General features: G+C 39.3%; 1 long non-coding RNA gene across 10 annotated transcripts in view; it reads right to left on the reverse strand.

Annotated features, from left to right (window-relative positions):
* Nucleotides 1–15,896, reverse strand: part of LOC147370894 (uncharacterized) — a 124,842-nt gene that overhangs the window by 75,384 nt on the left and 33,562 nt on the right. Inside the window, exon 3 of one of the 10 annotated variants that reach the window (XR_015165544.1) lies at nt 1,712–3,128. The exons of the other annotated variants lie outside the window; for them this stretch is intronic. This is a non-coding gene — a long non-coding RNA (uncharacterized LOC147370894). Of the gene's footprint in view, nt 1–1,711; nt 3,129–15,896 lie in introns of those variants that run through there. 10 annotated transcript variants of the gene reach the window in all.

Below are 15,896 nucleotides of genomic sequence, written 5' to 3' on the forward strand. Positions count from 1 at the left end.
ATCACATTGTTCATCTTTCCATTTGAGATGGGTGCAGCACAATGGAGAGACACAAAAGCCTTGATTAGTTAAACCTATGACCAAGGCTTCAACCCTGAAGTTAAACTTTGACCTCCAGATTGAAAGAATTATGACTTGGTCTCTGGATACCTATCACTGTCAGTCTTAACAAATGCAGGAACTCAAGGCAGCTAACACACCAACTCTTCTAATTAGGCTCAGAAAACCTAGTGACTAAAGCTTTCTTCATATATTTTATGAACAATGACATTAGTAGCTATGTAGGGTTTCTTTATCCTTCTATTATCTTCTCCACAACTCAGTGACAAGAATAAAAGAGATATTATTTTTCTCTGAGATAGATGAAGAAACAAGATGAGAACAATTAAAAAATATATTCAAAGTTACACAGTTAATAACTGGTGGAACCAAATTGATAACCCATCTATCCTAACCTTTTTGAAGTGGGTCAGGCAGCTACCCATTGGAAAGAAGCAAAGCTAAGAGGACAGAATTCTTTATGGTGATTTCAGATCTAAGAAAAAGGGCATAGATTTTTTTTCATTTATGAAGGAGAAAAAAGATGAATATATATCCTTTGCAATTCCTGTCATTGAGAGGTGGAGTCTACTAATTTTTCCCTATGAATTTGGGTTCCTTTAGTGACTTGCTTGAATGATAGAATGTGCTGAAAGTGATATTCTGGCTTTCTTAGGTGAAGTCATAATAACCTGTGTAGTTTCTGTCTATGCTTCTTGGAAAGCTTAGATTCCAAGTAAGGAATCCTGAAAACACCATTCTTTAGGGAAACTCAAGATCGCTTCATGCATGAAGCAAATGGGATGACCGGGCAGACCCAGCTATTTCAGCCATACCAACCTAGCGACTGATTTTTGAATTATAAAGCCATATTAGATGTTGTTGTCCCAGGAGATACAATGTGGAGAAGAATTGAAGAATGCAACTGATAAAATAGGTCCTTAAAATATAGCCCTCATTAAGCTGTCCCAACAAAATGTAGCTACTTGAGGCAGCCGTGTTGACTCCCAATCATCAGGGAGCAAGGATAAGACATTCCCTGTTTGAATTATGAGCATTATAAAAATGGAGGTGTTACACCACTGAATTTTAAGGTGCTTGTAATAGATAGAAATAGCAATAGATAATAAATAAACAGAACTAAACAGTAGATAAACAGAACATGTTAGGTAAAGCCATTGTATGGTGTTACAATTGAGAGCCCTTCAAAATTAGAATTTTACTCATGGAAATAACATGGTAAAATCCAGTTATCCAAAATGCTTGAAGAATAAGTCATTCTGGATGATGAAATGATGGCCATTCAAAAGATGAAGGTGATCAATCTTTTAAATGCTGGTAATGTTGTATTTTAACTGTTTCATATGAATAGTTATATATAGAATCACTTATGCATTAAACACAGACATTGAACACATATGCTAAGCACTTGGTAAAAATTTTGACTAGACAGAGCCCATGCTCCCCACAGGATTTCCAGATTATGGAGGAGGAAAAAACATTAACTTTCCCAAAGTTTCAAAGAAGTCATGTTATAAGGCCAGGTTTCCAACTCAGATCTACCTGACTCCAAAAACCCAGATTTGTCTGACTCCAGAGTTCACGGAAAGACACTTTATAATATGGTACAACTGAAGCCAATGCCCTATTCTCCTGCTTTTAACTTTATTCCTTTTTAAAAATCATCATTTTAAGTATTTCCACTCTAAAAAATACAGCATTAAAATTATTTACGTCTGTCTATGACCTTTTAAATACGACAAGCTGAGCTACATTGTGAAAGTGAATTTTCTTGTGTTTCTGCATGGTCATAGCTGGGCTTTAATCATCAAATCCAAATGAAGCAAACTGTTTGCAGTCATTTAAGATGGCATCAGTGATAATAATAATGATTCCTTACACTTTCCTGGTGCCTCTCATCTAAGGATTGTAAAGGGCTTTACAAACATTAATTAAGCCTTACAGGATTTCAATGAGGTCATGAAGCAGTTTAGTTATTGTAATACACTGAGACTTTAAATAAAGCAAAAGCAACTTCAGAATCACATTTTGAAGTGCTTCCCTTTGCTCTTGGTGGTTTGGATCCAGGTGTTTGAGAAGGATTTTTGTATTCCTTCTTTTATTTCAGGTTTTTAAGAAGTTGTAACACTATTGTGTGTCCCTTTTACACATTGGAAGACACAGAAAATAACATTGTATATTTCACAGGAAACAATTGATTCACAAAGGTACATTTCATGTTCAGTTCAGTCCCTCAATTGTGTCTGACTCTTTGTGACCCCATGGACTGCAGTACTCCAGGCCTCCCTGTCCATCACCAACTCCTGGAGTTTACCCAAACTCACGTCCATTGAGTCAGTGATGCTATCCAACCATCTCATTCTCTGTCATCCCCTTCTCCTCCTGCCTTCAATCTTTCCCAGCATCAGGTCTTTTCCAATGAGTCAGTTCTTCTCATCAGGTGGCCAAAGTATTGGAGTTTCAGCTTCAACATCAGTCCTTCCAATGAACACTCAGAACTGATCTCCTTTAGGATGGACTGGTTGGATCTCCTAGCAGCCAAGGGACTCTCAAGAGTCTTCTCCAACACCACAGTTCAAAAGCATCAATTCTTTAGCACTCAGCTTTCCTTATAATCCAACTCTCACATCCATACACGACTACTGGAAATACCATAGCCTTGACTAGATGGACCTTTGTTGGCAAAGTATGTCTCTGCTTCTCAATATGCTGTCTAGGTTGGCCATAACTTTCCTTCCAAGGAGTAAGCGTCTTTTAATTTCATGGCTGCAGTCACAATCTGCAGTGATTTTGGAGCCCCCCAAAATAAAGTCTGCCACTGTTTCCACTGTTTTTCTATCTATTTGCCATGAAGTGATGGGACCGGATGCCATGATCTTATTTTTCTGTTGAGCTTTAAGCCAACTTTTTCACTCTCCTCTTTCACTTGCATCAAGAGGCTCTTTAGTTCTTCACCTTCTGCCATAAGGGTGGTATCATCTGCATATATCTGAGGCTATTGATATTTCTCCTGGCAATCTTGATTCCAGCTTGTGTTTCTTCCAGTCCAGCATTTCTCATGATGTACTCTGCATAGAAGTTAAATAGGCAGGGTGACAATATACAGCCTTGACATACTCCTTTCCCTATTTGGAACCAGTCTGTTGTTCTATGTCCAGTTCTAACTGTTGCTTCCTGACCTGCATACAGATTTCTCAAGAGGCAGGTTAGGTGGTCTGGTATCCCCATCTCTTTCAGAATTTTCCACAGTTCATTGTGATCCACACAGACAAAGGCTTTGGTATAGTCAATAAAGCAGAAATAAATGTTGGATTCCACATGTAATAAGTACCCAGCATTACCATCCACTCAAGAGAACAAAGAACACAATACCTGCCCTCAAAGAGCTCCCAACACAGTGGGACAATGTACAAGTAAATCAGTGTTATTGTAGTGTGCTAGAATGATATATAAAGTATTATTCAAGCATGTGAAAGTATATTGAATTCTGAAAAATAATAGCTAATACCACACAGAGCTTATTGTATTCTACCCTTCCAAGACTTCACATGAACTAACTGCTTGATTTTCACACTAATTCTGATATGTAAGTACTTTTATCTGCCTAATTTTACAAACATGGGCACCAGGCATAGAGATCTTGAGTAACATGCCCAGGCTCAGCTATCCACCTACAAATAGCTCTTGAAAGATAAGCTTTGATAATAGGCAAATTCCATTTTAAAACATCAGAAAGAGAAATAATTCTAATGTATTTCTGATCAGCAATAACCTCTGGGAAAAATCATCAAAGAAAACCAAATTTCTATGGAGGATTTCAGTACCATTCAGACTGTCTTTCAATGATAGGCTCAGCTCACAACTTTATGAGTCAGTTGGGACCAGTGTTGTTTAGCCCTAAATCTCTGGCCAGGGCCATCATGATGCAGCCATACATGAGCAGTAGGCTGCCTTATGCTTATAAACTGATGATATATATTTTCAAGTCCTGAGATACTGCCTTCACTATTGCCTAAACTTCGATTCTCTAATGATAAAAACAGTAACTGCCCACAGGGCAAATTCTTGGAAGTCTTCCATCGTCCATTTCTTCCATTCCTTTCCTCTGGTCATGACTCTGGTCCTGTTTCTCCTTTTACTACTCCAACCTCATCAGAACACCTGAAACTCTTGTTCCCATCTGGGGGCTCCCATTTCCATTTCTCATATAACCTGCTCAGTTAGGTTTTCATGGATAATATCGGCAATCTGAATTGTGTTCCTCTTGAGCATATTTTGCTCATTAATCTAGATGAAATTCAATACCTTCCTCACTGAGTCTGATTCAGGAGTTCCATGTGGCAAAGTATTGACTCTCTGCACATTGTGCTGTGCTGTACATTGTGCTGCTCAGTCATGTCTGACTCTTTGTAACCTCATGGACTATAGCTCACCAGGCTCCTCTGTCCATGGGGATGCTCCAGGCAAGAATACTGGAGTGGGTTGCCATTTCCTTCTCCAGGGGATCTTCCCAACCCAGGGATAGAACCCAAGTCTCCCACATTGCAGGTGGATTCTTTGCCATATGAGCCACCAGGGAGGCCAAAGAATACTATTGTGGGTAGCCTATCTCTTCTCCAGGCGATCTTCGTGACCCAGAACTTGAACCAGTGTCTCCTGCATTGCAGATTCTTTACCAGCTGAGAAACAAGGGAAACCTCTTTGCACATTACCTAGTCATAAAAAGATATGAGTGTAATTTGAAACATTCAGAAGCAATGCACATTTTCCTTACATTTTTCATGATGTTATATGTTGATCTACCTAGGCCTGTTGGAGAAGGAAATGGCAACCCACTCCAGTGTTCTTGCCTGGAGAATCCCAGGGAAGGGAAGCCTGGTGGGCTGCCGTATGTTAATATGGCAGACCTGAGTTGGATATTACAAATTCAAGAGATATGTAGTGAATATGTGAGAAGAATAGAGGCATATTCAGACAATAGGTACTGGACCAAATGTGAAAAATTTCAAGGAGTATTACTTAGTGGAGGATACAAATAGTTAATTTGACCACAAGTAATATGCAGTGAAATACAAAGCTCTGAAAGTCCCAAAGGGACTAATTCAACAGGTCTTAGTAGGTCAATGGATGATTCTGAGAGAATAAAACAATCTCTTACCTAAGGTCTAACTGAAATGTGTGTGTGTGTGTGTGTGTGCACGTTTGCGTTTGGATGTACACGTGGATGTATAAGGGCAGGGAGGTAAGAATGTGTTCTAAGCTGGAGGAAATAATGTATGCAAGATTTTGCATACATTTGGGGAGATCATCAAGTACTTCTATTTACAACATCACTTATAGAAGACATCATGGTAAGAAAGGATAGAGGCTCAAATTAAGGCACTAGCTTAAGAAATTTGGAGTAGGGATATATTTAGGTGGTGGAAACAATAAGAATTGATTAGATAAGAGAGAATGGTTAACAGTAACCTCTAGATAGGTGACTGAGTAGAATCATTCTTTCCAGTGGCATAATGCACACAAGGAGGGCCAAGTTTTGAGGGGATCCAATAACATAAGTTCAATGTTGGAGATAATATATTTGAAATAATATGGTAATTAACAGAATGGGCTCTGGAACCAGACTGTCTGGGTTTGTATCCTGGCTCCACTGTTTATTAGCTGTGTGACCTTGGGCAAATTACTTTCCTATACCTTGATTTCTTCATCTTTAGAATGTTGTTAGTTAATTGTGATGGTTCATTTTATGTGTCAACTTAACTGAGCCACAATGCCCAGGTACTTGATCAAGCATTACTCTGGATTTTTCTGTGACAATATTTTGTATGAGATTAACATTTAAATTGGTGGACTTTGAGTAAAGCAGATTGTATTACATAGTGTTGTTCAGCCTCATCCAACCAGTTGAAGGCTTCAATGAAACAAATGCCAACTTTCCCAGAACAACAGGAAATTCTGCAGCAGACCGCCTTTGGATTTGAACTGCACCTCCAGCTATTCTTTGAGTCTCTAACTATTGGCCCACTCTGCAAATTTTCAACTTTCCAGTCTCCATATGGGTGTATATATATATATATATATTCATTCAGTTACTAGAAAAATTAAATAAGATAAAATATGTGAATGTTTTAGAATAGTACCTGGTACATGATGAGTACTCAAATACTAAGTGTTTGGGTGTGTCTGTGGAGCATCAATGTCCAACACGTTTTGCATACACCAGTGTGTATTTGTAGTTCATGGGTGTTGTGTAGGGTGAGATAAAGATTTGGTGTTGCTAGCATATACATGATAAATGATGCAATTAGAGTAAATTAGATTATCCAGAGAGAGAAGATGCCACATAAGAAAGGCTCAAAGCACAATCTTTAAAAAGTTAATATTTAAGAGATAGACAAAGAAAGCTTTAAAGGAGAAGCCAGAAAAGAGGAAAACCAGGAGGTTTTCATTAAAGAATGGCAAAATAAACTCACTTTTGGTAAAATTAAAGTCAGAATAGGACATTAATTTGGGAAATATTACTAGAGTGGACATATGTCTGAGTTTACTTTGACCTCTCCAGGTTTGCACCTGTTGTTCCAGTAAGGTTAGAAAATATCTGATGGCCACCTCAGATACTACCAAGACAGTCAGCATGTGATTTGAAATGGTTCAGTCAAGTTAAAAGAATGGGGTTTTTCTCACATTCTTCCACTGTTTGGAAGAATGTGGTGAAGAATGCTACTGACAACCATTTTGCTTTCACAGAACATAGAACCTGATTTCTAGATTTCAAGGATGAAGTAACAAATTAAAAAAAAAAATTAGAATTTTTAATTTTTTGGCTGCACCATGTGGCATGTGGGATCTTTACTCCCTGACCAGAGATTGAATGCATGCTCTCTGCATAGAAAAAGTGGAGTCTTAACCTCTGGACTGATAGGAAAGTATCAACAAATTTCTTTATTCTTTGAGGCATTTTGATTGGGAGTATTCTGTAACTTGAAATCCAAACTACCCTAACTGATGCCCTGAGACAAGGGCAATTGTCAATGGAGGAAATACAAAGTAGCAATATTCTGACTATAAAAGTGAAGTAGGGACCATAGCCCCACAGGCTCCTCTGTCCATGGGATTTTCCAGGCATGAATACTGGAGTGGGTTGCTACTTCCTTCTCCAGGGGATCTTCCTGACCCAGGGACTGAACCTGGGTCTCCCATATTGCAGGCAGACACTTTACCGTCTGAGCTACCAGGGAATCTTTTTTTTTTTTTTTTCTATAAGACAGTTTAAAAATTAGGGAGAGAACAAGATGGTGGAGGAGTAAGTGGACGTGGAGTACATCTCTTTCCATGGATACATTAGGAATAAGCTTTCAGGCACAGAAGTGCATGCAGAACACCAGCTGAGAGCGGACAGGAGTACCTGACCAGAAGAAAAGAATATATAGAACTACGCAAAACTCGGTAGGATGAAGGAACTAGGAGGAAAAACAAGAGGGTTAGTAGGACTAGACCTGCCCTCAGTGGGTGGGGGAACTGAAGTAGGGGCTCAATCCCCACATCGGGGCAATTGTCTGAGTCAGAGGAGAAACATTTAAGGTTGAGAGTGAAACAGCTGATCTGTGGCAGCCTAAATGGATTGAGAATCAGACAGTCCTTGCCGCAGCCACACATACCCGGGACAGGGATGCAGGTCCCTTGGAAGTTGCAGTAGCTGGGAGCTTGAGTTTAGGGGTTGTGGAGCAATCCCAGGGTAAGGGCTGCTGGAAGCTGGGGTTTAGGGGTTGTGGAGCAATCCTAGGGTGAAGGCTGCTGGAAGCTGGGGTTTTGGGGTTGTGGAACAATCCAGGGTGAGCACTGTTGGGAGCTAGAGTTTAGGGGTTGTGGAGCAATCCCAGGGTGAAGGCTGCTGTTGACTGCAGAGAGATGGATTATGGGGATTTGGGGGAGGAAACTGTTGTGGGAAATGCCTGTGGAGGAAAGCTGGGCAGCCATGGAAACTAGACAATGCTGCTGAGTCACCTGTAGAGGGTGGAGCCATCACGATAGCCTCTCTCCCCACAAGCCAGCATTGGCAGCTGAACAATAGAGAGGCTGGCCTGTCAAATGCCTGACACACTGAACTACAGAGCAGGATCCCACCCAGGGTGCCCGTTTAAGTGCCTGATGTGCCAATCTACAGAGTTGAACCCCAGTCAGGGGAGCCCCTCTATGTGCCTGATGTGCCCGAACAACAGAGAAGGACCCCAGGCAAGGGGGCCCTCTAAGTGCCTGAATGGGTGAAGCTTCAGAGAAAGACTGGCTAAAGAGGCCTTCTGATTGCCAGCTTGAAAAAAGACTCTGATAGGGCCATAACTCCTAGGGCAGAGGCAGTCTGTGTCCCTGCATAGCCAAGCCAAGCAGCTGCACCACCTTCGTGCTCAATTCTCACTGGGGCAGAGCTCCCGCAGGCAAAAAAATTTTTGCATATATGCACACAGGGTCTCTTTGGTCGTGTCCAACTCTTTGTGCCCTGTAAACTGTGGCCTGCCAGGCTTCTCTATCAGGGAGGGGGGTTCTCCAGGCAGGAATACTGGAATGTATTGGCCAATATTGGTTGCCATACCCTTCTAGAACACTATACTTCCTGCTACCATAGCCGCCAACCCGCCTGAGTACCTCGTGTTGCCAGAACCTCTGCGATCCAAGCAGCTGCACCACCTCCACACCTGACCTTCACATGGACAAACCCAAGTCCTTCAGGGCAGCCTTGGGAGCAAACCCCAGTGGACAACCCACATGGAGAGGTGGAAATAAAACCATAATTGAAACCCAGGGGCAGTGTGGCTAAGAAAGGAGACCCAAAACCTTTCCACCAACTGTACAAGCTGCAGATTAAATCCACACAATCAACTAGGCAGACTCTGTGTCTATGGAATATATAAAAGGTCATTGAGAGCTCCCACAAAAGAAAACGCACTAGTTCTGATAGCTGTGGACATTGGAGGCAAGAATACACAGGAGTAGGACCAGATAAGAATCTGAGCTGCCCCCACAGCAGGTCCAGAGATCAGGACAGCGTTGTGCATCCTGGGGAGGTGAGGTGGACTGTGACTCCCAGTGAGGGAAAGGACTCTGACAGCAGTGACTCAAGAAAAACATTTATTATTCTTATTTTTTGACTTGTTTTGTAGATTCTTTTGGATTTTTTTTTCCTTTTTCCCCCCTCTTTTTCCCTCATGTTGTAGTTGTCAATTTTATTGACACTATGAAATATAATTAAGCTTTTGAGGTTTTTTTTTTCCCTCATTCACATTTTTAATTGTCGTTATAAACCTCTTCCCCTACATTGGGCTTTTGTGGTTCTATGGAGTCTTCCTTTTTTTTCTTTATTCTTCTTCCATTTTTTTTTCTTCTTTTTAAAAATTTTAATTTTTTATTTTTTAAACCTATTATGTTTTTTCTACATTTATACCTTTATTTGCCTTTCCTACTGTTATTTTCCTCTTACAGTTAATCTTTAAGGCGTATAAATCTTCATTTACCTCTATTTAACTTTGTGTATCTGTTCTTTCTTTCCTTTTTTCTCAACATTTTGTTGGTTTTATTTTCAATGCTTTATTCCCCAATTGGCACCTTGCTTTAGTTTCATTTTCCAGTTTGTGTTTTAGTTAGTTTTGTTCTGGTAGATCTAATTTTTGGTTTCTTTGTTCGTAGGGTTAATCTATTGTACTTTGTTTTTGTTGGACTGTTTTGATTTTGCTTATGGGTATTTATGTATATTTGTATATACAGTCACACTTTTGATTGTTGTTATAAACCTCTGACTCTACACTGGACTTTTGCAGTTTTGTGGATTTTTCCTTTTTTTTTCTTTCTTCTTCCATTTTTTCCCCTCATTTTTATGCTTTTAATTTTTTTAAACCTATTATTTTTTTTCTACCTTTATGCCTCTGTTTGCCTTGCCAACTGTTCTTTTCCCCTTGCAGTTAATCTTTAATGTGCATAAATCTTCTTCATCGACCTCTGTTTAACTTTTCTTACCTATTCTTTCTTTCTTCCCTTTCCTCTCAACTTATTTGTTAGTTTTGTTTTCACTGCTTTATTCCCCACTTGGAACCTTGGTTTAGTTTTGTTTTCCAGTTTGTGATTTAGGTATTTTGTTCTTAACTGGTAAATATAATTTTTGATTTTCTTTGTTCACTGGGTCAATCTTTATTACTTTATTTCTCTTGGACTGTTTTCACTTTGCTTATGGGTGTATATGTATATGTGCATATTCCATTATTTTAATTATTATTTGCCTGATTTTGTAACTGCCACTTGTCTGGGGTTCATCTTTGGTTTCCATTTTTGGATATTTGTTTTAATCTCATTTAATGCCATAACAAAACACTTGTGGAATCTTCGTTCCTGACCAGAGATCAAGCCCTGAGCCTTTGGAGTTGGAGCACTGACACCAAGACTGTAGAATACCAGAGAACTAACACTCAGTTCAGTTCAGTTCAGTTGGTCAATCATGTCCGACTCTTTGCAACCCCATGAATTGCAGCACACCAGGCTTCGCTGTCCATCATCAACTGCCGGAGTTCACTCAGACTCACGTCCATCGAGTCAGTGATGCCATCCAGCCATCTCATCCTCTGTCATCCCCTTCTCCTCCTGCCCCCAATCCCTCCCAGCATCAGAGTCTTTTCCAATGAGTCAACTCTTTGCATGAGGTGGCCAAAGTACTGGAGTTTCAGCTTTAGCATCATTCCTTCCAAAGTAATCCCAGGGCTGATCTCCTTCAGAATGGACTGGTTGGATCTCCTTGCAGTCCAAGGGACTCTCAAGAGTCTTCTCCAACACCACAGTTCAAAAGCATCAACTCTTTGGTGCTCAGCCTTCTTCACAGTCCAACTCTCACATCCATACATGACCACTGGAAAAACCATAGCCTTGACTAGATGGACCTTTGTTGGCAAAGTAATGTCTCTGCTTTTCAAAATGCTATCTAGGTTGGACATAACTTTCCTTCCAAGGAGTAAGCGTCTTTTAATTTCATGGCTGCAGTCACCATCTGCAGTGATTTTGGAGCCCAGAAAAATAAAGTCTGACACTGTTTCCACTGTTTCCCCATCTATTTCCCATGAAGTGATGGGACCAGATGCCATGATCTTCATTTTCTGAATGTTGAGCTTTAAGCCAACTTTTTTACTCTCCACTTTCATCAAGAGGCTTTTTAGTTCCTCTTCACTTTCTGCCATAAGGGTGGTGTCATTTGCATATTTGAGGGTATTGGTATTTCTCCTGGCAATCTTGATTCCAGCTTGTGTTTCTTCCAGTCCAGCGTTTCTCATGATGTACTCTGCACATAAGTTATATAAGCAGAGTGACAATACACAGCCTTGACGGACTCCTTTTCCTATTTGGAACCAGTCTGTTGTTCCATGTCCAGTTCTAACTGTTGCTTCCTGACCTGCATACAGATTTCTCAAGAGGCAGGTCAGGTGGGGGGAGTATTAAATAGTGAGAACTCACACAAAGGAAACCGCTTGAATAGAAGACCCAGCATCACCTAACCACCAGTAGCACTCTGTGTAGGATGCTTCATTTAAATAACAAAACAAAAATACAAACCCAATATACAGCAGACAGGATTACCACCTCAAGCAGCCTTGCCCATCAGAGGAAAAACAAACAAACAAAAAGTCAGCATAGATCTCACCCTATACAAAGCTTACACAAACCACTAGACCAACCTTAGGAGGGGAGAAACAAAAAGGAAGAAAGAATTCAACCTTGAAGCCTGGGAAAAGGAGACCTCAAACAAAATAAGTTCAAAAAATAAAAATAATGAAAAGGCAGAGAAATACTATACAAATGAAGGAACAAACTAGAAACACAGAAGTCCAAATAAACGAAGAGGAAATGGGCAAACTACCTGAAAAAGAATTCAGAATAATGATAGTAAAGATGATCAAAAACCTTGAAAATGAAATGCAAAAATCAACTAGAAAAGACCTAGAAGAATTAAAGAATAAACATACAGAGACAAACAACACAATTACTGAAATTAAAAATAATCTGGAAGGAATCAGTAGCAGAATATCTGAAGCAGAAGAATGAATCAGTGAGCTGGAAGATAAAATGGTGGAAATAACTTCTGAAGAGCAGAATAAAGTGAAAAGAATGAAAACAACTGACAATAGTCTCATAGACCTCTGGAACAATATCAAATGCACCAACATTCGAAATAAGGGGTCCCAGAAGAAGAAGAGAAAAAGAAAGGGTATGAGAAAATTTTTGAAGAGATTATAGTTGAAAATTTCCCCAACATGAAAAAGGAAATACTCAATCAAGTCCAAGAGGCACAAAGACTCCCACACAGGATAAACCAAAGGAGAAACATGCCAAGGCACATACTAATCAAACTAACAAAGAATAAACACAAAGAAACAATATTAAAAGCAGCAAGGGAGAAGCAAGTAACATACAACGGAAACCCCATACACTTAACAGCTGATCTTTCAGCAGAAACTCTGCAGACCAGAAGGGAATGTCAGAATATATTTTACATACTGAAAGGGAAAAATCCACAACCAAGATTTTTGTACCCAGCAAGGATCTCATTCAAAATTAATGGAGAAATAAAAAGCTTTTCAGACAAGCAAAAGTTAAGAGAATTCAGTACCACCAAACAAGCTTTACAACAAATATTAAAGGAACTTATATAGTCAAAAAATACAAGAGAAGAAAAAGGATCTACAAAATCAACCCCAAACAATTAGAAAATGGCAATAGGAACATATATATCAACAATTACTTTAAATGTAAATGGATTAAATGCTCCAACCAAAACACACAGACTGGCTGAATGGATACAAAAACAAGACCCATATATATGCTATCTACAAGAAACCTGCTTCAGACCTAAAGACACATAGAGACTGAAAGTGAGAGGATAAAAAAATATATTCCATGAAAATGGGGAGCAAAAGAAAGCTCAAAAGGAGTAGTAATCCTCATATGAGACAAAATAGACCTTAAAATAAACTAGATTACAAGAGATAAGGAAGGACACTACATAATGACCAAGGGATCAATCCAAGAGGAAGACATAACAATTGTAAACATCTATGTACCCAACATAGGAGATCTCAGTACATAAGACAAACACTAACAGACATAGAAGGAGAAATTGACAGTATAACAATAATAGTAGGAGACTTCAACAACCCACACACACCAATGGACAGATCATCAAAACAGAAAATTAATAAGGAAACACAAGTCTTAAATGATACATTAGATGACATGAATCTCATTGATATCTTCAGAACATTCCACCCAAATGAAGAGGAATACACCTTCTTTTCAAATGCACATGGAACCTTCTCCATGATAGACCAAATAAATCTAGGGTCACAAATCAAATCTCAGTAAATTTAAGAGCTGAAATCATATCAAGCATCTTCTATGACCACAGTGCTTTGAGACTAGATATCAATTACAAGAAAAAACTGTAAGAAACACAAACACCTGGAGATTAAACAACACGTTTCTAAATAACCAACAGCTTACTGAAGAAATCAAAAGGGAAATAAAAAAATTTCTAGAAACAAATGACAATGAAAACACAACAACTCAAAACCTATGGCATGCAACAAAAACAGTTCTAAGAGGGAAGTTTATAGTAATACAATCCTACCTTAAGAAATAAGAAAACCATCAAATAGAGAACCTATCATTACACCTAAAACAACTGAAAAAAGAAGAACAACCCCCCCCCAAATTCATAGAAGGAAAGAAACCATAAAGATACTAGCAAAAATAAATGAAAAAGAAATGGAATAAGCAATAGTAAAGATTAATAAACTAAAAACTGGTTCTTTGAGAAGATAAAATTGACAGTCCATTAGCCAGACTCATCAAGAAAAAGAGAGAAGAATCAAATCAAAAAAATTAGAAATGAAAAAGGAGAGGTTACAACAGACAATGCAGAAATACAAAGATTAGGAGACTATTATGAACAACTTTATAGCAATAAAATGGATAACCTGGAGGAATGGACAGATTCTTAGAAAAGTTCAATCTCCCAAGACTGAACCAAGAAGAAATAGAAATTACAAACAACCCAATCACAAACACTGGAATTGAAGCTGTGATAAAAAATCTCACAAAATACAAAAGCCTAGTGCCAGATGGCTTCACAGGGGAATTCTATCAAACATTTAGACTTCTGAAACTCCTTCGAAAAGGTGCAGAGGAAGGAACACTTCCAAACTCATTCTACAAAGCCACCATCACCCTGAGAACAAAATCAGACAGTCAGTTCAGTTCAATTCAGTCGCTCAGTTGTGTCTGATTCTTTGTGACCCCATGAATCGCAGCATGCCCGGCCTCCCTGTCCATCACCAACTCCCAGAGTTCACTCAGACTCACGTCCATCGAGTCAGTGATGCCATCCAGCCATCTCATCCTCCGTCGTCCCCTTCTCCTCCTGCCCCCAATCCCTCCCAGCATCAGAGTCTTTTCCAATGAGTCAACTCTTTGCATGAGGTGGCCATAGTACTGGAGTTTCAGCTTTAGCATCATTCCTTCCAAAGTAATCCCAGGGCTGATCTCCTTCAGAATGGACTGGTTGGATCTCCTTGCAGTCCAAGGGACTCTGAAGGGTATTCTCCAACACCACAGTTCAAAAGCATCAATTCTTTGGCGCTCAGCCTTCTTCACAGTCCAACTCTCACATTCATACATGACCACTGGAAAAACCATAGCTTTGACTAGACAGACCTTTGTTGGCAAAGTAATGTCTCTGCTTTTGAATATGCTATCTAGGTTGGTCATAACTTTCCTTCCAAGGAGTAAGCGTCTTTTAATTTCATGGCTGCAGTCACCATCTGCAGTGATTTTGGAGACCAAAAAAATAAATTCTAACATTGTTTTCACTGTTTCCCCATCTATTTCCCATGAAGTGATGGGACCAGATGCCATGATCTTCGTTTTCTGAATGTTGAGCTTTAAGCCAACTTTTTTACTCTCCACTCTCACTTTCATCAAGAGGCTTTTTAGTTCCTCTTCACTTTCTGCCATAAGGGTGGTGTCATCTGCATATCTGAGGTTATTGGTATTTCTCCCGGCAATCTTGATTCCAGCTTGTGTTTTTTCCAGTCCAGCGTTTCTCATGATGTGGTCTGCATATAAGCTAAATAAGCAGGGTGACAATATACAGCCTTGACGTACTCCTTTTCCTATTTGGAACCAATCTGTTGTACCATGTCCAGTTCTAACTGTTGCTTCCTGACCTGCATACAAATTTCTCAAGAGGCAGATCAGGTGGTCTGGTATTCTCACAGTTTATTGTGAGAATTGTGAGAATATTTCCCACAGTTTATTGTGATTCACACAGTCAAAGGCTTTGGCGTAGTCAATAAAGCAGAAATAGATGTTTTTCTGGAACTCTCTTGCTTTTTCCATGATCCAGCGGATGTTGGCAATTTGATCTTTGGTTCCTCTGCCTTTTCTAAAACCAGCTTGAACATCAGGAAAGACATCACAAAAAAGAAAACTGCAGGCCAATATCACTGATGAACACAGATGCAAAAATCCTCAACAAAATTTTAGCAAACAGAATTCAGCAACACATCAAAAAGTTCATACACCATAATCAAGTTGGGTTTATTCCAGGGATGCAAAGATTCTTCAGTGTACACAAATCAGTCAATGTGATACACCATATTAACAAACTGAAAGATTAAAGCCATATAATAATTTCAATAAATCCAGAAAAAGCCTTTGACAAATCCAGTACCCATTTATCATTAAAACTCTTCAAAAAATGGGCATAGAGGTAAACCACCTCAACATAGTAAAAGTCATATATGATAAGC

This window comes from Bos grunniens, chromosome 6, assembly GCF_055505025.1.
Source record: "Bos grunniens cultivar Pamir isolate PY7600 chromosome 6, Bosgru_T2T1.0, whole genome shotgun sequence".
NCBI lineage: Eukaryota > Metazoa > Chordata > Mammalia > Artiodactyla > Bovidae > Bos > Bos grunniens.